General features: G+C 39.5%; 1 long non-coding RNA gene across 1 annotated transcript; it reads right to left on the bottom strand.

Moving 5' to 3' along the window:
• Positions 1-710: 710 nt before the first annotated feature.
• On the bottom strand, positions 711-22,615 carry LOC144901510 (uncharacterized). The gene is made up of 3 exons (XR_013629542.1): positions 22,573-22,615; positions 11,005-11,156; positions 711-1,312 (listed from the first exon to the last, which is right to left on the bottom strand). It is a non-coding gene; the product is annotated as an uncharacterized LOC144901510 (long non-coding RNA).
• Between the last annotated feature and the right edge of the window lie 894 nt (positions 22,616-23,509).

Genomic DNA, 23,509 nt, shown 5'->3' with positions numbered 1-23,509 from the left:
ATCTAATTTTAATACTTTCTAAATAAATTTTTTGGTATATTGGAGGCTTGTAGACATGAAATAAAGCCCCATAGTCACTTTTACACTCCTATTATTCTTTGTTGACACTATATTGCGCAGCTTAAAGGATCACTGCGGGTGCATAAGAGATGGCTGTTGCTAGCATAGCAAGCTATGAAATTAACTACTTCACTTATTCAAAATTCAATATTCAAAGTAAAATTCAAAGTGTTTCAAACAGAGTGGGGAAGAAGGACAAAGTAAAAAAACCGACAACTTACCACTTCCACAGGGAATGGGAGGACAACCTTTTTCCACTCTTATCATATCGGACATGCAGTGTGAAGGTAATATCATTTAACATCATGTCTCATCAATGTAACATAGTGACACCTCGTGACCAGAATACTACATATAACTTTAATATTCTTTCAATATTTTTTTAATAAGTCATATCTATAGTCAACTATGAATCAGTGATCATTCATGAATGAATTGCTTTTTCAAAAACTGCTATAAAGCGATGGAAGCGAAGAACCCATTGAATGTTGGGGTAGATCCTAATCAGATTTCCACCTGTTATTGTCAGCTTGCATCGGGACTAAGCGACAGATCCAGCAGATGGCACTGTGCTGACAAAACCTTAATTTTTGTAAGTAATGCATATTACCTTTACATGCAGGGCTGAAGGGAAGCAGTACCCCCCCTGCTCTTCATGACGAGATGATCTGAGAAGTCTAGGGCAATCGGGCCTCGATGGAGGTTTGAGTGACATCCCGGTTCCTGCTGTTCTCACCCACTAGTAATCATTAAATGTGGAAATAAGACCACTAATGCACATGTCAGTCAGAGCTCATATATCTATGCATCCCAAGCGTAAGCATGTCATTACGCCGAGGAAAAAAAATCGAGGAGTCGTTGTCAGGTCAGCTTCTACAAAGCTTCCGCCGATGTAGGTGGCCTACGTCGCCTCATTAGTAACACCACAAGCAATGGTCTAATGAACTTAAGACAATGCTAATTAATGGAAGAGAACAAAGGCTTAACATTTTTGAGGAAGTGTGAAGCGCCGAGGCGCCGTGTATGACAGCGTTTTAAGCAACCCTTAATCCGCTCGTTTTGAGGCGCCCGCACCTCACAGCACATTGCAGGGGGCCGGGTCAAAGAGGGCAGCTCCATTCCTCCGCTGATATAGTCACCTGTGACAATCCTTTATGGGCTGATAAAGTAAGGGAAGTCTCTCGTGGAACAGTGCACTGGCTTGGCGGAGGGTCTCCCCAGGGAGCAGGTGTCAGGATTGTCTATCAGAAGGCTGAAAGGAGGAAAGGGACGTGTTACCGGGCTCTATTGTACGCCGGTTGTCATTGACTGATCGGGTCCATTTAGCTGGCTTTCACAGTAAATGAAACCACCTGAATAGATGAAAGCAAGACAGGCTTCCTGACAAACAAGGAGCCCTGGAATATTCATGGAGGATCTGTGAGGAAAAGATTAATGTATTAGAAATTAAAATGGGGCCCGGACGTATGATCTTGCTCTAACACTTGGCCGGACCTGTGTCACCCGCCGCTAGGGCCTGAAGTCAGCACATGGTGCTGCCAAGGTGGAGAGGAATCATTAAGCATCCTGCTATTGTGTGAGCGGAATAATCAAACTTCACCCCCACCGTCGCCACCGCCGCCGCCGCCTAGCACTGTCCCCCGAATCCCCCCTTCCACCAATTCTTTCCCACAGCACTGACAATGAATAATTCCGGAGCCATTTGCAATGTTAACACCACCTATCTGGGCCATCCATGCCTTTATGATAAGAGCTCCAAATATGCATTTCAACAGTCTGAACAGAAGCTGCTTCACCGGCATTTCAAAGGACACCTGTCAGTCATCTGAAAGAGCTGTCAGTCTCTGTCACGCAACAGTGCCAGCGAAATGGCCCCCAAAGATAATCTTTACTCTCCTGGTCTGGTCTACACCTCCATCTCCCACATCATAGCAGTTACGTTTGCAATAGACAGACAAGTGATTTACACTGGAAAATGGATTGTGTTTAAACTGGAGTACAGGGGGGCTTATTCTTTTAGACGGGCTTGCTGGCGTACGGCTATATCAAATCAGCTATCCTAAATGTGATCTGGGCTACACTGAATGTCATTATGTGTGATACTGGGAGCACTAGAAAGGCAGCCGGACGCAAAGGTGACTTCGGTTCTTCCTACCTCTTCAACTGCCTGAGCTCAGAAGGGATGAGCAGCATCTAAAAAAAATAATAAAATTCTCATTTTTCATTCATTCATTCATTTTTTACCGCTTTTCCTCACAAGGGTCGCTGGGGTGCTGGAGCCTATCCCAGCTGTCTTTGGCCGTGAGGCGGGGTACACTCTGGACTGGTCGGCAGCCAATCACAGGGCACATATAGACATATAGACGAGTTGTGTTTTGTGTTAATATTTTTTTGGCTTTCTTCAATGGATTAATTATTTTGTCGAAAAAAGGAGGATTGTTTAAGGGCATAATCACACTAAGCCAGGGGTCGGCAACCTTTACTATCAAGATACGGCTTAATACGAGCGATGTGACACGCAGATGCAAATGTTCTATGTTTGGAGTAATAAGCCAACAAAATGAATGAATGAATGAATGAATGAAAAATGTATTTGGTTAGTGTACGTTTTGGTTAGAGTCATTCATTTTCTACCCCTACGAGGGTCGTGGGGGGTGCTGGAGCCTATCCCAGCTGTCTTTGGGCGTGAAGCGGGGTACACCCTAGACTAGTCGCCAGCCAATCACAGGGCACATATAGACAAACAACCATTCACACTCACATTCATACCTATGGACAATTTGGAGTCGCTAATTAACCTAGCATGTTTTTGGAATGTGGGAGGAAACCGGAGTACCCGGAGAAAACTCACGCATGCACGGGGAGAACATGCAAACTCCACACAGAGATGGCCGAGGGTGGAATTGAACCCTGGTCTCCTAGCTGTGAGGTCTGCGCACTAACCACTAGTCCACCGTGACGCCCAACTCTCATTTTTGTTCAATAAAATGATCAAGTTTTATACCTTATCTCTTTATCAGCTCAAAGAAAAGATGCTCAAATGTATTTATTTCTTGCTTGAACAAGTTTCAGTTTACGGGCACTTGGCTGGCAAAGAAACAAGTGAAGCTTAATACGTTCCCATCTCAAGAAGGCCAGTCATTTGTTAAGCACCACTACCTTGTGTGCCACCAGCTGTTGGTGATATTTACAGCTGAGTGCAGGGGATGCGTTTGGGCCCAGGCTTGGAGGGCCGGCGCCACACTGGGCAAATTCCCACCTCCCTGCTGGCTACTCTGTGGGGCAAGGACAGGCAGCGACTCTGATGGTATCATAACAAAGAAGAGTGTAGAACATGGAAAGAGAAGTTCGGCACTAGAGTACTCTCTAAAACTAAATGTTTTTTTGATTTGTTAGATAACACTACACTTTTTGACCATAAACTGGGCATTATCAGAACCATCCAACACGTAATGTTCTGAGGAATGCCCTCAAAATGCTTGGTTTGTAAAACTTAATAACATTTTCAACAAACACAACATACAAGGGGCTGCACGGTGGTCGAGTGGTTGGCCATCTGTGTGTGGTTTTTGCATGCGTGGGTTTTCTCCGGGTACTCCGGTTTCCAAAATTCCAAAAACATACTAGTTTAATTGGCGACTCCAAATTGTCCATAGGTATGAATGTGAGTGTGAATGGTTGTTTGTCTATATCTGCCCTGTGATTGGCTGGCCACCAGTCTCGCCCGAAGACAGCTGGGATAGGCTCCAGCATACATTGTGGCACATTCATTTTGCAACAGTTCTCTAATTGTTTATATTTAGATATTTAGCCGTCACAAAAGCTTTTAGTCGGAAACTAATATTTTCCTGAAACCTAGCTATGTTCTACTGCTGATTACCGAAGAATGGAAAAAGGTAGAAGTAAATATTTTTTTTCTGATTAAAGACAGGCTGCATTGTCGGCGAGTGGTTTGTGCGCATCTAGGAAACCCGAGTTCAATTCCACCCTCAGCCATCTCTGTGTGGAGTTTGCATGTCAGTACATGCCTTATCCAAGCTACTATGGTAATGGTAATGGTTTTATTTCATTTGAACATGCATCAGATTACAATTGAATGCATCACATAATCAGTTCACAGTTCCACATGTCCAAAAGGAGTACGAAGCTAAGCAAAGCTTATTAAATCCTACCCCTCCATCTGGTACTTTTATTTGTTCACTTCCTGCTTTCCATAATACAGTTTAAGTTTTTTTTGTTTTGTTTTTAATAATGCACCTCGTACCGAAGTACGAGGTGATATGACCATACAATGACATAATGGGTACCATAGTAACTGTCAATATAGTGATATATATATAGTACATCATGACTAAAACGATATTATTTGATAACTGAAACCTGACCCCACCAACCCTTCTTTTGTTTTGTGCATTCTTTCACGGGAAAACACAAATTTGCACTCCAAATTTTGGACCTGATATCACTTTTTCTAATTAAAAAGCTCTGAAAGGCAGACAAGGTTGCTGGGAACTAAAACATGTCAGAATGTCTCAGCGGACAAGGTTTCACAAGTTTAAATAATTCAAGAGTGAATAACATGTTAAGAGTTAATCAAATGAAGTGAATAAACGAACAAAAGGGAGTCGTTATCTTCACGACCCCCCCCCCCCCCCCACCCCCCACCATACTCACACAAATGAACGTCAATAGATGTTCCTGTACAGCAGCTGTCTAGCAAATTATTCAGCAAGTAGGATTTTTGCAGTTGAAGAAGTCACCAGGAAGCCATTCACCTGAGTCACAAATGAGTATGTAATTGACTCCTTAGGGAAAATAACTCAGCCTAACTACTGGAAATAATGTGTAAATTCAATACATTTCCTAATGAGCTCATTTGAGTTTGCCGCAATTATATTTGCCAGTCTAGGTGCGGATACAATTCTGCAGCTGAGTTGAGGTGAATAAAACCACCCGCTTGCACCCCCCTCCCTTCTATTAATTAAAATTAGCATATGGGCCTGTCAACACTTCTCAGAGGCACGTTGTAACAATGCCATTTAGCCCTGCGTCAAGCAATGCCAGCGCAATGAATGAATGCATGCAGCGGGTAAATGCCTCCCCACCCCTAGCGACAGGGGCGGAATAGGACTGGCAGTGCTGGCTCTGACGCACAAAAGAGGCTGCGTTTTAACAGCCAGGGCCTGGCCTCTGACCAGGGGCCATCCACATCAGCACCGCTTACACTCCACTATACCTCCCAGCTACTGGCGCAGCCAACTAGCGCTATAAACACAGAGTTGTGCAGCGGCAAGAGAAAATAAAGACCACCTGAGCGTGAGCACGCGTGCATACGTGCATGTGTGGAAGCAGGAGTGAAGATACTGCATGTCACTTCCTGCTTTTTTAAAGCAACTGATCTTCCTTGACTAAATGCGTTGCTTTTTTCCAAATAACACACAAGATTGAAAATAATCACTCCCTCGAACCGCTCCAGTTAAAATCAATAATAAACTTAAAATATTCTTATCAAAAGGTGCCAGAAACGAGGAAAGCGCCCCCGTATTGTTGTCTGTCATCATTACACCGATGCTGCCAGTGAGAGGTATTGTTGCTCAGTGGAGCACGCGAGGCTCAAGTTGCATTGTTGTGCCAGGATTTTAAAACAGGCAGAGTTATCAATAGAGCGCAGACTATTGGGCTCACTCGGCTGTGCCTCTCGATACACTTCACAACCTCACACCACACGTGCCGCACACCGCAGCCGTGGTCGCACACAATACTGACAAAGTCTTTGTTTTTCCAGGATGGATCCAGGTTTAAGTCTAATGGAAAGACAGCACAATCCTTCCCACACTAGTTTTTTAATTAATGGAATCTCATTATAGTTTGCAGTTATGAACACAGTAGAGTAGCCAGATTGTATTAAGACATAATTAACTCTATGATTTGCTTAAAGTGGCAGTGCAACGACAAGAAGAGAAGGCCTCAGCTGTTCCGCACAGTACGATTACCTGCAGCACAGGAGCAAATGTAAAAGCCTTGGGCTGCCTTTGATATTTTCATCCTTCACATGTATCCTATGACCTGGTCTACATCTAACAGACCTCGACTGGAGGTCAATAGGAATCAGAGACAAGGGGGGATGGAATAAAAAAAAAAAAAAAAAAGTATTTCCTCCTTTTTATTTACCAGTCTCTCGAGGTGGCCAAGTGTTCCATACACACACCTCAGCCCTCATTAGTCGCCATTACCGCTCCCTCCCCGGCACTAAAAGAACTGGGACTAACTTTTTCATTCTCTGTCAGGGCAGCTATTAAAAGATTACATATTCACACTCTTGTGAGCAGAGCCTTAATGAGGATGAAGAGAGACGACAGCAGTTTGTTCTCACCTTGTGAGAAAACTGTGCAATACGGTGCATGAGAAGAAAGCTGATAGTCAAAGTAGACGATATAGTTTCAAAATCAAAGGAAAATTGGGTTTTATTAAAAAATGGACAGAATAAAAATTTGGAATTGAAACAAATTGTGGTGGAAAAACAAAATGTAAATCTTACATTTGAACCGCCACTGTGTACGATGTCACTCAATATGTCTAATATTGGAATAGTAAAGTGTACACTAATATAACATTTGGAAGTTTTATGTAGCAATTGACTCCGATTTCATCCCATATTCCAAAAACATGCTAGGTTAATTAGCGACTCCAAATCGTCCATAGGTGTGAGTGTGAATGGTTGTTTGTCTATATGTGCCCTGTGATTGGCTGTCCATCAGTCCAGGGTGTACCCCGCCTCTCGCCTGAAGACAGCTGGGATAGGCTCCGGCAACCCCCACAACCCTCGTGAAGAAAAAGCGGTAGAAAATGAATGAATGAATGTAGCAAATGTATTTTGATCTGACAATTCTCAAGTAGGTTTGATCAAGTGTCAATGATAAGTAGGATTGCAAGGTTTATAGTGTGTCTTTCTGTGTAAATATCTTTTAATCTTTTAAATTGTACTGCATTTTAAAGCCACTATACAAAGCTTTCAATGAGCACTCCACACCATTCCGCAACATTATTTATGTGTGTCTGGAGTAATGCATCCTCAAATATTTCTCATCCCTTCCAGCACAAAAGACCCGTGCAGGCTGCCGCTCACTGATTCAATCAAGTGTGTTACATTGTACACCCATAGGCAAGAAGGCGACTTGTATTTTAATTAATAATGTAATACCCCCGACTCAAAGGCATGGCCCTTGGCATCACAACGCTTTTATTTTATTTTCTTTTGGTAAACCGCGTGAGGTGCTGAGAGCAATTTTATACACCCTCCAACTCATGTGAATGGATTTTATCATGGATCAAACACGGGATGTCTCAATTTCAGTGTCTGAAGCATATTAATTATGTAAAAAATATATTAAGTTATATTACTCAAGTCACTCTTTACTTACTTTTATTGCTGTCTCTTATGAGAAATAAACATTTAAGGAGCAATGGTGCACAAAAGTACCAAAAATGCTCTTCCTAAGTAACGTCTGGGTTTAAAATCTATTTATAATACTATGAGAAAATCTAAAACTACATCTACTTGGGCATAATTGTATTGTTTGCAATATCTACTTATAACAACCCAATCTTACATGTTTATGCAAGTAATCCTTTTTCTCTAATATGCATAAACAGTCAAATGCCAATATTATCCATAAAGCGTTTTGTAGCCATGTGACCAGCTACAGCATTTTCAAGAAGACTTAGAGATCCAGACAACCCTTGAAAAATATTTGGACCTTTTCTCATGTCATCTTATGATCATGTGTCCTTATGGATAACGCTAATAAAACATACAATATACTGTATGGTGGTTTTATTATTAATAAGTGCCTTTTCCATGCAAATTTTACCACCGATGTGATGAAGACTGAGTTACATTTAGCTAGTTAGTCCATTTTTAGAACAGGTTTTGACGGGACTTTTTTACATGCCCTCTGTTATCCAGAATGGACATGTTCATGAATACAGTATTTAGTCACTTTTATTACAAATTATACATCTCCAGCAGAATACAACAGTTTACAAGTTAACCTAAGAGTCATTAGTACTAAAAGTTTACTTTTTTAATGGATAAATCAATATTCGGTTTGGAGGTATTTTACTAAAAATGTAGAGTGATTGAATTCATGAAATGCCAGTAAATAAAATTTTGGGATTAAGCAAAATTAATTGGGATTAATCTAATTAAGTTAATCTAACTTTAATCTCTAATGCAATTCTTTTTGATACATAAGGCTGCTGCTTGAGTTGTTGGGTCACCTGTATCAAAATGCTGAATCACCTTTATTTGGCTCCATTTTGGGTTATTAAAGTGAGAAACACTATTGAATTCATGAAATAACATGGGAAGAGTCTCATTTGAGAATCACATGAAAATTAATGTATCCTTTTAGTCATCATTTATATGCATTGTGAATAGTTTTCTGCATGTAAAACTAGACATTGAAAACTATACAAATATTTTTGCCTTTCTGGGACAGATTTATTGTTTTTTTATGGGAAAAAAATATTTTTTTGGTTGGAGTCAGACGTTCTGGAACGAATTAATGATGCTGACCAAGGTTCTACTGTATTAGAAAAGAGTAAAGGGAAATAACAAGAAAATGTAAACAGAGTACATGGTGTGAATGAAAGTTAATGTTAAGGGCTATGAAAAGGGAGACATGGCCGTGGGTGCAATGTTGTGAGGAATAACGAGCACAGTGAAGGGTGAACGCACGCTTCTTTGGAGATCCTGCGCCCGAATGGAGCCTTAGGGAGCTCAAGGGCTTGTGGGATACGGGGCTGTGCTCAACCTTTATCTGCAGCCACACACACACACACACACACACACGTGAGACAACGGCTGATGGCACATTTACAGTATGCCCTGAGAAGGACTGACTCATTTGTTCACACATAATAAAGATATTAACTGAACACATAAAAATAAATGACTGCTTGAGTCATATTAGGCAGGGGAAAATATCAAAAAAGGAAAGCAGTTGAGTTACAATGAAACTCCAAGTAGCTTTTATATGGCTTTCATAAAAAAAAATGTCATTTGTTTATTTTTTTCTTATTAAATGACCCCCCTCATTATTCATAAAACTGTATTTTGTGACTTTTCATTGTATTCTAAATATATTTTTCTTAAATAACAAATGCTTTTAGCACAAACATTTTAATTAGTTTACATGAGCACGGCCACCAGTAAATCTAAAGTGATTATTCTTGCCTTGGGAGAAAGGCTGTCTCCCTGCGCTCTGTCAAAAGGTCAATTATGGCCCCAGACCGGCATGCAGTGACAGTGACCTGGAAGCACTACTGATGACCCTACATCCAGGGGCCCAAAAGAGTTGATCATCTAACATGCAGGCTGCCCGGAGCCATGGAAATCTGACATTTGTCCTTATTCAAATGAACACAAACAATATGCATCTCATGCCTCTACCTAACCTGTGCCAAAGCTGAAGCCCCGGTCTTAATGCATTGTCCTCCTACCCTGTGCCTTTTGCCTATGAGCATGGCAGAGTCAGAGGTGCCATGTTCCAAAATCAGGAGGTCCAACACAAGAACTCTAACATAAATTCTTTACCGAGACAATAAGGACAAATTTCCACATCGAATCAGAATCAACTTTATTGCCAGATATTGTTCCCACAATACAAGGAATTTATTGTGTAGGGTTGATGCAACAATAAAAAAAAGTATATATTTGAATATTTTAAACCAGCACATTAGTTTAAACTTTGAATTTTAACAGTCCACCTGGAATTATATGTCTTATTTTATCTGTAAAAGTGTCTGTAGCACTTTAACCATCAGACCACATCAACTAACGAAATAGAACTCTACTATGTTGGTCATATTGTTACTGAGTAGCCATACCCTCTCCTTTGTTGCAGTTTGCTTCCTTCCTCTGTGGTTATCATAACACTTCTCCCCTTCTTCTGCTGTACACGTGGTCCTTGAGTCACGCTATCCCAGCTGTCTTCAGGCGATATGCGGGGTACACCCTGGACTGGTGGCCAACCAATCACAGGGCACATATATGTAGTCAAACAACCATTCACACTCAAATTCATATTTGTAGTTGCCAGTTAACCTAGCATGTTTTTGGAATGTGGGAGGAAACCGGAGTACCCGGAGAAAACCCCACGCATGCACGGGGAGAACATGCAAACTCCACACAGAGATGGCCGAGGGTGGAATTGAACTCGGGTCTCCTAGCTGTGAGGCCTGCACGCTAACCACTGCGCCTGTCTCTAATCAGAAAAAAAATAATTTACTTCTACCTTTTTCCATTCTTCACTAATCAGCAGTAGAACATATGTAGATAAGTTTCAGGAAAATATTAGTTTCCGACTAAAAAGTTTTATATAACATTGCTTATAAATTAATCTGGCATTTTGTTATACCTCCCAATGAACATCATAAAAAGCTCCAGAGGGAGGAGGAAACACCCACCCAGCACTTTTGGTGTTTGACTCTCACGACCTTCAGCATGTTAAAGCATCTGTTACTATGAAAGTAATAAATAAGCACTGCAGTGGTTGTTTTTTTGTTATTGTTTTATTTGTTCCCCTACCTCTTTAGCTTACTCCTCCAAAAATCCACAGAGTAAAGGTAAGGAGTTGGGAAAACATGGACGGGTTTAGACCTTTAAAGTTCTTCAATAATAAAATCGGCACGTCTTTTTGAATTATGAACCAATAAGTACGTGTATCTCAATACTTATGTCAAAGGAGTGTGTTAAAATGCCACAAATGCGAATGTGAAACAGCCAAGAAAATGAATGAATGTCCACTCTCCATGCTGCACTAAAAGCTAGGTAAAATCACCTCAATACAATAATGTTATTGCCATAGCACCGGTGCATACACAGTAAACCCCCCACTACCTCAACGGCACCCAACAGCACTCGCCTGAAGCAACACCTACCATGGTAAATGTTTATCCATGTGGACTCCCATCTCATGCTGTTTTTGTCTCTGTGTACAGGAGGTGGCGGCCCGGTCAGGAACAAGTATGGCGGGGAAGGAGCGCAGGCTTGCATGTCTGCAGGGCGTTCCATAGAGCATGATCATGAAAGGCTGAAACATGGAGGAAAGTGCAAAAGGTTGAGACGTGGAAAACGTCTTTCTTGTGCAAGTCAGTTAATTTCCTCTTCCACCCCCCCCCCCCCCGCCAACACACCACCCCAACACTGTGGTTCCGCATCACTCCTCTATTACGTTTTGAGCACTGGGAAAACATAATACAAATCGCACTGCTGAACCCAAAAGAAATCAAATCATTACACTCTCAAATGGAAAAACGGAGACCAGTGAAAAATGAAAGTAAATTGTTATTTTTCCAACCTTCGAATTCACATCACAAGGAACTGATCACATGTTTTTGGCGTCTTTTGCCTCCGGCCGTATGATATTACTTTTAAATCGCAGAAGAGAAGAGTCCAATCTGGGGTACCTCTCCCTGACAGCTTCAATCAAAACACTCAAATGAATGTACTTCTTTGGAGCTCCATCAGCTGTAAACTGTTATTGATCCCAACAAATGAAATTTGTTCACGTTGATCGATCAAACACATTATCTGCGTTTTCCAGTCTATTACCAGCAAGTGGAAACTGGGAAGGCGTCAATAAATAGAATCGGGTCACCCTGGGTAGATTCTTTTCAAGCTAAGCGGGCTATATATACAGCTGATAAAAAAAAAACAAGCACTTCTACTTAAAGGTAATGGACCTGCATCATGACTAAACAGTAACTGTCTGCTGTGTGGAAATGTGGAAAGCACTTGGGCAGCACCTTGAAGGTCTACAGATACTTGACAATGTACTGTATACTTACCCCCGGTCTCTTCTGTCCCTATTAATACCTACCCCTTCCATCCCAATCTCACCCCACCTCCACAGGCACAAACATGAAAGCCTTCCAGCTGGCATCCGCCAACTGCACTTGGCAGGTCAGCGGGGAACATGAGAATTAAACCTATATCGCCCCAGAAAGCAATTCTCAAATATCACTAGAGTACAGCACTTCACTAGGGAGCGGTGAGAGAGGAAAAGAGTGTGAATGGAACAAAAAGCTCCTTCTGGCACGACTATCGCAGGAGGAAAGTTTACTAAAGCAAGGAGACATGAATGACAGCTAAAGTGCTGAAACGTAGCGTACCCAATGTCGTTTCATATCATAAATGTAAGTCGGCGATCAGAAGGTAGTAACAGCAAATGCAGCTTGCCCAGTTGCACGCAGAAACTGCAAAGGTCTTTAAAAGTAAGTCACTATTTTAAAGTACTGTATTTTCCGGACTATGAGTCGCAGTTTTATTCATAGGTTGGCTGTTCCTGCGACTTATACTCCAGAGCGACTTATCAATGAAAAAACTGTTTATGTTACCTTTTCTGTTCTTCTTTATTTTTTGTGTAGCTGAATAACCATTGTGTTAGCATATCTTACATCTTTTCAGCCTGTTTTCTATTATTTTATTAATGTTAGAACTTGCCTTCCAAAAGGACGTAATGTCTGTTTTCGTCAAGTAGTTTGGAAAATAAATTACCCATAAAAAATGCGACTTATGTATGTTTTTTTTCTACCTAATTATGCATTTGTGGCCTTGTGCGACTTATACTCCAAAAAAGCCCAAAAAATACAGTACTTATAATTTATTCATTATTTATTTATGTTAAATCAATGTCATCATTAAATCTATGAATCGATCAAATGTATTGATTAAATCTATGGCAAATATGCAAAGTTATGTCCTCCATCACAGTTACAGCAAAGGTAATCATAAAAAACAAACTCAGCTGCTGTCAGTCATGTAAGTCAACAATGCACATTTGTTTTTGTTAGTTTTGCTGATGAATAATAACAAAAAGACAGATTTTCATCAGCTGATTTAGCATTTGTTTGAGATATGACACCAAAAGGGTATTTATTTGAAAAGTAAAAAAAAAATTTCTTCAATGGGCATGCACACACACACACACACACACACACGATTCAGTTCCAAATGTGAAAATTGTAAATAATTCATAGTGTTATATTTGTATATAAATTGTTATTTTGATGTAAAACAACACTTTTTTTGTTGTTTATGTTTAGATATTTAGCCGTCACAAAAGAAAAAAAAATTTTAGTCGGAAACTAATATTTTCCTAAAACCTATCTATGTTCTACTACTGATTACTGAAGAATGGAAAAAGGTAGAAGTAAATAATTTTTTTTTCTGATTAAAGACAGGCGCAGGCTGCATTGTGGGCGAGTGGTTCGCGTGAATGCCTAACAGCTAGGAGACGCGAGTTCAATTCTACCCTTGGCCATCTTTGTGTGGAGTTTGTATGTTCTCCCCGTGCATGCGTGGGTAGATCAGATGATAGATGATCAGATGGTGGTTGCGACATAGCTGTTGAAAGGGTGATTAAAATAGTCAATGGACTTGTATAGCGATTTCCTACCTTGGAGGTACTCAACGTGCTTTGATACTGATAACAAATATTACACAAGTCATTTCTCTGTTGAGCGTTCAAAGTTGCTGTTACCTCTGAAGTTTTTTGTTTGTTTTTGTACTTGAGGCTAATCTGATCAAGTGTTGTCTGTCTCTGAATGTCCTTTTTGCATTTCTTCAGACAAACCGCAAAACTGCGTCCTTACTGGAAATAGCAACAGCAGCTGGGATAGCTCCTTTATTATGGAAAATTATTTTAAACAGTGCAAAACGTTGCAGCCTCATTTCTTCCACGTTTCTGCCACTATCACTCCGGCTATTGATAAGATGTCTAAATTTATTGCGGAATAATTCTGCAGGAAAAGAGATAAAAGGTTGCTGAATAAAATATGAGGCGAAGGCTGTAAATTGTAGCAATGCATATCATTTCATTCAAATGTAGGACGCAATTACCATCTGCTACACTCATCAGTCGCCATCCTTTATGACTTAATTATATGTTTAATGCTATCAGATCAAGGAAAGGGCAAAACAGATGAATGAGAGAAACACAGGAAAGACTGGGCAACAAGACAAAAGGCAGATGAAAAGCAACATAAAGGGGTGGAATTGATTTCATTCACTGGGAAATAGGAAACGTTAATTCTGATACAATGTTCCTTCATCTCCGGTGCCTTTCTAAGATAATACAGCCAGCATGTTCCCAATTTGTTTCATAGCAGTCAAACAAAAGGAGTCAACTTCTTCGACATCATTCATTTCGTGAGCACAGCAATCCTTTCCAACCCGTGCAAGCCTGAATCTTCATCTAAGGAAGCTTTATTCACCAGCTGAATAAATCAGCTTTGGAATGCTTTGAATGAAATATATTATCGGGAAAAAGTTATAACAAAGTTTGAAAAAAAATGTTGATTTTAAACTCTGATTGGTGCTTGTATTGTATATTTCTTAGCTACCTTTTGATTGTTAAGTTGCTGAGTGATGAGTTTAGCGTTGACACCATGAGTCAAACTGCCTTTTCTAAGATAATACAGCCAGCATGTTCCCAATTTGTCTCATAGCAGTCAAACAAAAGGAGTCAACTTCTTCGACATCATTCATTTCGTGAGCACAGCAATCCTTTCCAACCGTGCAACCCTGAATCTTCATCTAAGGAAGCTTTATTCACCAGCTGAATAAATCAGCTTTGGAATGCTTTGAATGAACTATATTATGGGAAAAAGTTATAACAAAGTTTGGAAAAAAATTGTTGATTTTAAACTCTGATTGGTGCTTGTATTGTATATTTTTTAGATACCTTTTGATTGTTAAGTTGCTGAGTGATGAGTTTAGCGTTGACACCATGAGTCAAACTGCCTTTTCTAAGATAATACAGCCAGCATGTTCCCAATTTGTCTCATAGCAGTCAAACAAAAGGAGTCAACTTCTTTGACATCATTCATTTCGTGAGCACAGCAATCCTTTCCAACCGTGCAACCCTGAATCTTCATCTAAGGAAGTTTTATTCACCAGCTGAATAAATCAGCATTGGAATGCTTTGAATGAAATATATTATCGGGAAAATGTTATAACAAAGTTTGAAAAAAAATGTTGATTTTAAACTCTGATTGGTGCTTGTATTGTATATTTCTTAGCTACCTTTTGATTGTTAAGTTGCTGAGTGATGAGTTTAGCGTTGACACCATGAGTCAAACTGCCTTTTCTAAGATAATACAGCCAGCATGTTCCCAATTTGTCTCATAGCAGTCAAACAAAAGGAGTCAACTTCTTCGACAGCAATCCTTTCCAACCGTGCAACCCTGAATCTTCATCTAAGGAAGCTTTATTCACCAGCTGAATAAATCAGCATTGGGATGCTTTGAATGAAATATATTATCGGGAAAAAGTCATAACAAAGTTTGAAAAAAAATGTAGATTTTAAACTCTGATTGGTGCTTGTATTGTATATTTCTTAGCTACCTTTTGATTGTTAAGTTGCTGAGTGATGAGTTTAGCGTTGACACCATGAGTCAAACTGCCTTTTCTAAGATAATACAGCCAGCATGTTCCCAATTTGTCTCATAGCAGTCAAACAAAAGGAGTCAACTTCTTTGACATCCTTCATTTCGTGAGCACAGCAATCCTTTCCAACCGTGCAACCTTGAATCTTCATCTAAGGAAGCTTTATTCACCAGCTGAATAAATCAGCATTGGGATGCTTTGAATGAAATATATTATGGGGAAAATGTTATAACAAAGTTTGAAAAAAAATGTTGATTTTAAACTCTGATTGGTGCTTGTATTGTATATTTCTTAGCTCCCTTTTGATTGTTAAGTTGCTGAGTGATGAGTTTAGCGTCAAACTGTTCTATACATTTCCAATGGATTGTCATAAGCTACCCGGTCCGCATGGCACACCACAATGTGCCATTTTATGATGTCTTATATATGTACAAATCTGTTTTTCTCTCTAAATTTTGTGGTTGTGGCTTAAACACCAGTTGCGTCTGTACTGTAAATTGATTTACTTAAAAGGGAAAAGTTAGTATAGACAAGTTTTGCTGAATTTTGCCAACAAGAACGTGTGATGGAACAATGTTGCGTGATAAATTAAACATGGAGTCCTAATTGCAAGATAAAAGTTGGACATTATTATGCTGTCTACAGGCTGAGAGGTGCTGGCAGATATGCTGGAGCCTATCCCAGAGGCGTTGTACACCCTGGACTGGTGGCTAGCCAATCACAGGGCACATATAGACAAATAAATTGTTTAAATTTTATTTCCACAATGTGCTTGTGGCCAATAAAAACAAGCCACGGGCCACAAATGGCCCCCGAGGGCACACTTTGGACAGCTGTCCTGATTTTACGTTAATTCTGTCAGCAACCACAACTCTCAATGAGGATACATGTTAACTTCCTTCAGCAGGAAAAAAGGAAAAAATGGTAATTAAAGAGAGAAGGGCAGCTGAAACAAATCAACGATTTACAAGTAATTTTTATTGCAAATGCTGATCCAAAATCGAAGGAGAAAATGTTGCCAATGAGTAGTTCTTATTATAAATTCTTATTTTGATGTAAAATAACCCCTTTTGTGATGTTTATATTTAGATATTTGTCACAAAAGCAACCATTTTTTTAGTCGGAAACTAATATTTTCCTGAAACCTATCTATGTTCGACTGCTGATTACTGAAGAATGGAAAAAGGTAGAAGTAAATAATTTTTTTCGGATTAAAGACAGGTGCTGGCCTCACAGCTAAGAGACCCGAGTTCAATTCCACCCTCTGCCATCTCTGTGTGGAGTTTATTATATTGTGATTAAAAAAAAAACGTCAGCCTACTTTTATGTTACCTACTGTATAATGTTGTCTGGTGCATTATCCTGTATGAATGAAAACTTCACAATACTTGAACTTTTTGTGTGTGTTTATAGATGCAAATCATGTAAGTCAGCATCCACAAAGCAAAGTGGGTTTGTCCAAATGGCTGTGGGCTAAAAAGCCAGCCAGTGGGCATCCCAGGTGCCAGCGGGCACTGTCCTAACTGTGTACCTTTGGCCAGAACTCATTACAGGGTGACATTTAGGCCTGCTGCTGTCCATGCCAAGTCAGCCTTCTGGATGGAGACAAATTATGTAGTTATTTTTTATGTCAGACATTAAGTCATGTCCGATGGGAACCAAATTAGTATCACCTTCATGTCACCTGAAAGGAAAGTGACAAATGCGGCAGACATCTTAAACGGTGGGCGTCATTTTGCTTATTGTGTAAAACATTGGCATCCAACACTCATGACAAGAATAAGCGTACAACATTCTACATTCAACATTCTAAATACAGTAAAAGCTGTCAAATATTCTATATTTAGTATTTAGTATCTGTAAGACGTAAAAACACCAGACTTGATCACCAGAACAACAGCCCTTTATTGCAAGTATGAGAAATCCCACAACACAGTAATAAAAATGGGCTACTGTTTCAACCCCCGATGTTGCTTCCTGTGTAACCACCACTCAAATCTTCGGGAAAACATTTACTGTACACACACCAGCACATGTTTTAGGGGTGCTACTTGTTGTCTAGAGGGCTCTAATAAAGTTTAGATGGATGGTAATTCAGTCTAGTGCCAATTAACCGCGATAAACAAGGGCTCGGTGTATACCACTCACTTTTCAAGGGTCTATACTTTGGAAATGTTAGAGTAGTCCGGCTTGTGTAGGTTCTTCTGGTGAGGCACTGACGCCGTTTTCACGGTAATACAAGAAAGAGAAGCATATAATTCACTTTCTTTAAAATAACTTAAGTGCAACTTATTTATTTTTACTGAAAAATACTGCCCTGTGATTGGCTGGTGTACCCCGCCTCTCGCCTGAAGACAGCTGGGATAGGCTCCAGCACCACCCGTGACCCTCGTGAGGATAATCGGTAGAAAATGAATGAATGAAAAATACTTGAGGTCTTTAACTTTTACTTGTATTTGAAGTGCGGCTGCACGGTGTACAAGTGGTTAGCACGCAGGCTTCACAGCTAGGAGACCCAAGTTCAATTCCACACTCGGCCATCTCTGTGTGGAGTTTGCATGTTCTCCCCAGGACTTATGGTGAATGCATTGTATCATCTCTTTTGTGACTCCTTGCTCCATTGCTGCAGGTGTGGAAGTGCACTAATCCTACTAAAATGTCTTATATATACAATATATAAAAGCAAAGCTATTTTAAAACAATCATTATATGTATTATATTGAATTATTTATAATACATCTCTCAGAAAAGGTTCGGTGCTCCTTTCTTGCTTCATAAAGGCTTTTCTGTACTTTAAATAGAAACGTGAGCTTTATGTGACCACTGCAGCTTGACCAAAACAGGAACAGAACTAGAGCGCCATCTTGTGGACGAAATACAATATAACTATATAACAAAAATGCAGTGGTATTTATATTTATGTGTCCTCTTGACGGCCATGTAAATGATGGGCCTGTAGAAGATGTTCAGGTTTGTTTAAATATTTGTATGAGAAGACATGAAGGCGATGAGGGAAATACATTAAATGTGTCATTGCTGCACAATCAAAGTTGCAGTAAACGATTTACGACATTTAGAACGTTAGAGCACATTAGAGGACAATTAAGGTGGGAAATAACCAAGTGAGCAGACCACACTAGCTTGCAGGTACGGCCTGGAGGGGAGGGGGGCTGGGGGCAGAATAAATCAAAGTTGTTTGTCTGTTTTGCTTTATTGGCTAAATTATAGATAATTGCTCATTTGAAGTATTCTGCATTCTTACATTTTCTTACTTTGAGCGCACAACAAACAGAAACAACAGAATGAAATTGATTAGGAGTTAATTGTGCAAAGGTCTGCCTGATTTGGGGGGGGGGGGGACCATCTGTCAAGCTGTACATTCACTAATTCCAATCATATTTCATTAAAAGTGCTAACAAATTGCATACATCATAGTTAGGGTGGAAACTACCGCGGGAACTGTTATGAAACAAATTAGATTTTACAATGAAGGGAAATTACATCACATAACAAAATATTATAGTCGCCTCCCCAAGCCATATTTCTTAATGAATTCTCTAATGAATTTAATTTGCACAATGTGCATAATTTGGAGACGAAAATGTCAGTGGGTCAAACTTAACCGTGCTGTTGCCGGCTGTCTATATCAACGACAGACGTGTTGGCAAAACATGACCCTTATGTAAATGACACACGGCCACCGTTGTAAATGTAATTGCGGAATCTAATTAGCACGTTGTAAAGGTATCATATGAGTACGTTTAGCTCATTTTACACATAGGCGTATCAATGCACCATTTGCCTCCTCTCTTTTAGTGTAATCCTCTTCATGGGAAATGTCAGGTCATCTTATGATGCTGATTATGAATGGCATGTATTGCCGGATGACTCAGCATTCCTATATTCATTTCAGAGCCTTCTTGAAGATATGCATCAGGCTGGCACCTAAAATTTAATTAAATAGCATTTAGTGCCCAGCAGGGTGTGCGATAAACCATGCAAAACTCCACCAGTGATACCTAATAGCAATTATGAAAATTATAAAAAAAAATCCCAATTATTATTGGGGGAAAAAATCCCAATAATTATTGGCATTTTTACAATAATTATTGGGATTTTTTTTATAATCCTAATAATTATGAAAAAAATCATACCTGAGCAATTATGAAAATTATGAAAAAAATCCAAATAATTATTGGGATTTTAATTATAATTATTGGGATTTTTTTCATAATTATTGGGATTATGAAATAAAATCCCAATAATTATTGCGATTTTTTTCATAATTTTCATAATTGCTTAAGTATCTCTGGTGGAGTTTGCATGGTCTCACACCAGGTACAATAGTCCCTAATCTAAATCCCTAATAAAAAAAACACAGGCTACTTTTGTGGCTACACAAAGCTGAAACTCAATTCTGAACCCCTGACATCACTTCCTGTCTGCCTCGTTTTCAGGTCCCGTGGGAAACACGTTTAATGTAACACACACGAGCATGAGGGGACCTTTGTATTGAGTTTTGGACTCCTATAGAGCAGCTACACACAATAACCAGCAATGAAAGTGCTCTAGTTCTTCCAGGATCTGCACCTATTCAGCTGTATTTAGATTACATTTAGATTTCATTATTCCCGCAAAAACGATCTGTTTTATTGTTTTTGTATGCCCACTCCCGAGTGCTTAAAAAGACTTCCAGTTTGTGCCGCTTACTTTATAGGAGTTAATAAATATATTATGGGAAAAAGTTGTAACAAAGTTTGAAAAAAAAATTGTTGATTTTAAACTCTGATTGGTACTTGCATTGTATATTTCTTAGCGACCTTTTGATTGTTAAGTTGCTGAGTAATGAGTTTAGCGTTCATTGGAAGATGACACTATGTGTCAAACTGTTATATACATTTCCAAATGTAATTAAGCATTTTGAGCCATTCTTTCAGGGCTCAATTCCAAATGCGCAAACCTCATTATCTGAAACTTTGGCATGGTTTAACACGTAAATACAACATTCTAACTACATTTATAGGTCAGAAAAGTGGAAAAAGCATAATATGTTGTAGCCGGTAAGAACATACAAAGCGCAATCCAGGTGCCTGTACACACAGTAGTCTGTGTGCATTACTGGAGGTGGCCATGATTTAACCTTTGTGTAATTGTAATGCGACCCTTGCTTTTTCTCTGCTATGGGAAAAGTGTTCCTCCCCAACCTTTAACCTGTTCAATCGAGACCAAATCCAAATTCACCTAATGATGCCATCATGGGTGTGCATGTAAAAATGTGTGAATAAATGAATAAATTGTGCAGTGGATGAAACCATCTAAGAACTTAACACATGCATTGCAGGGCCTGGGGGTTGTCCTGAGGCGAATCATCTAGCTAACACACTAATGAAAGCGTGTGTAGTGTGGGTAAGGGCAGCCACCGTGGGAGCTACTACTCCTCTCCCTCCTTGTGGTGATGGTGTTGTTAATAGTCTGCATGGAGCCAGTGGGACTCCCTGGAGAGACCTGCTGATGAAGAGAAAAAACCTGTGGCCGCCTTCACTAATCACTGCCTAATGGCTGCACTAACATGGCTTTTACAAATGGGATTGTACATGTGTGCCTGCATATATCTGATATGTACTCTGTGTGTGTGTGTGTGTGTGTGTGTGTGTGTGTATGTGTGTATATGCGGATGCTTCGTTTGGTTAGTTTAACTGAGTTTAGAGTTTATTATTTTGTGTTTAATGATATACATATAATTTACAGTGTCTATATTATATTAATTATATTGATTTTGTGTTTCTATGATATAGTAGGTTTGCTGTTTATATTGATTTTGAGGTTTGAGGAATTTGTTTGCATGTTTGACTCTCATATTGACACCAATTCATTTTAATTCACATGTGGTATGTTCAAATGTTTTTGTGTAAAAGTGTAATAAGTTTGTTTTAAGTTCGCTAGTGGTGTGTCGGTCATGAATGAATGGGTCAAAAGATGTAGTTTTTTTGTGAACGGAATGAACGAGGTAACCGCACGTAAAATACCCGTTCAGTCGTCAAATGCATTTTTTTCTGATTGGTTTGAGAGTCAGTTCACCGCTCCTTTTGCAGAACCGACACTCATCGGCCGACAGTGGGTCATGAATTGAACTAGTTCTTTTAACCCGTTCGTTCATGACCGACACACCACTAAGGGAGATCACAGGGCTAATGACCAATTGACCGAAATGAACGAAATGAACGGATCTTTTTACTGAATGAACCGGAATGATCCGGTTCACTAAAATAAACGGTTTTGCCCACCACTAGACCCCGCTGAACCACTGTGGCTCAAGTGATGTTTGCGTGGGGGAATTCCACCCACAATGAAGACTAAAAGTAGTACAAACACATAGCAGTACAAAGAACCAATGATTTAAACTTACTTAAACAAAAAGTATGTAATCTGGTGTAAGTCTAAACAATCATTCAGTTTTCTCATTTTACTACATTTTCTAATTTGTGTTTTCACTGTGTAAAAGTGACATGGGGGAAAAAAGACACATTATAGCAAACCTGTCTTACAGTGTTAAAGTCGTACCAGTAGAGGGCGCTTGTGTACCGCCAGTTGTATTCACCCCACTATTTGAGAAGCCATTGCAAAGAACATTCGTGGCACTACACAAGTCACAGTGCGCCATCTGGTGGACATTTGAGTGCATGATGCACAAGAGCCGCCCTCAAGTACAACTGTTTTCAAAATAAAACAAATAGGTTCACTTCAATACAACACTTTATACCTCAAATAAGCGAATGAAGATGGGTAGATGCACTATTTTTGATGCTTTGAAGAGATAGTTTTATCGCCATATTCACTTCCACAGATTCATGTTTGTAACAGCTCATTGTTTAAAAAAAACATCGGTGATTAGTCTTTGACAGTTGAACTATTCATATTAGCAAGTCATGCTAGGATAGATTCCAGCATAACCGCGACCCTAATGAGGATAAGCGGCATATAAAATGACTGATGTTAGCTGTTAGCTGATGAATGTACATTTGTGTTTATAGTTGTAAGAAGTGTGCATTCAAACCAACCTTCGTGGCCGATCATATCCCAACATTCTTTGCGCGCTTCCGTCCAGCCCTAAAACAAAGTCATCATCACGGTGCAAAATAGAGAATCAAGCGGAAGTGTTGTTTAATTAATAAGTCTATCTAATTTACAAACATTTGTTTGTAAATCGTTAGTATTTGTTTGTGACATCACGTACATTTTACTTAAACTTAAAACTTATGTGTTGTTGCTAATCAGTGTTGTAGAAATGAACGAAGTAGGCACAAACTAATACCTAAACAAATGAGCTATTAATATTACTACTGTTTAATATATCAGGTTTAGCTGTGATTTGGAATCTGTAACATGAGAACACGCAACACAGACAGGAAGTGTGAGGAAGTGGAGTTCTACACTCATAATCGTGCAAAAATATAATTATCTTTATAAAATATCACTATCACATCGTGAATTGTACTTTGAAAACCAGGCGTTTCCGGTTCTGCCCTAGCAAGTTCAATCTAAAAACGTAGTACCATTTCCTGTCGTGCTCCTTTGCTAATATACTGATCAACATACGGGTAAACACAATTTAATGATTTATTTGTAATTATATTTTAAAAGTTATGCCTTTTCTCTATCTTTTGTCTTTTCTCTATCAGACACCCAGGCCCACTTTTGTTCAGTATGCGTCCTCCATTTGTGTTATTTTGAAATTCAGAGCTCTTTTCCTGTTGTGGTCCCCCAGCTTGTTGTCATGTGGGGCCATTTGGTCCAATCAGAGTGGAGTGGCGTGGAAACCTCTGCGTGGAGAAATCTGAATGGGAAATAAGTTTACTTGATTTTGACAGCGGTGTTTATATGACGCCAGCAGGCGATAATGTGAAAAAAGTTAGTCGCCGGACAGGTAGATCTTGCTGTGACAACGTTCAACGTCTTACTGTTAGCATGCCACGCAGGTAGCTAACTTCTCTAACT

Source organism: Doryrhamphus excisus, linkage group LG12 (genome assembly GCF_037039965.1).
Source record: "Doryrhamphus excisus strain RoL-2023G ecotype Guam linkage group LG12, RoL_Dexc_Guam_v1.1, whole genome shotgun sequence".
NCBI lineage: Eukaryota > Metazoa > Chordata > Actinopteri > Syngnathiformes > Syngnathidae > Doryrhamphus > Doryrhamphus excisus.
The sequence above is the reverse complement of the archived record's forward strand: the minus strand, read 5'-3'. Positions and strand labels throughout refer to the sequence as shown.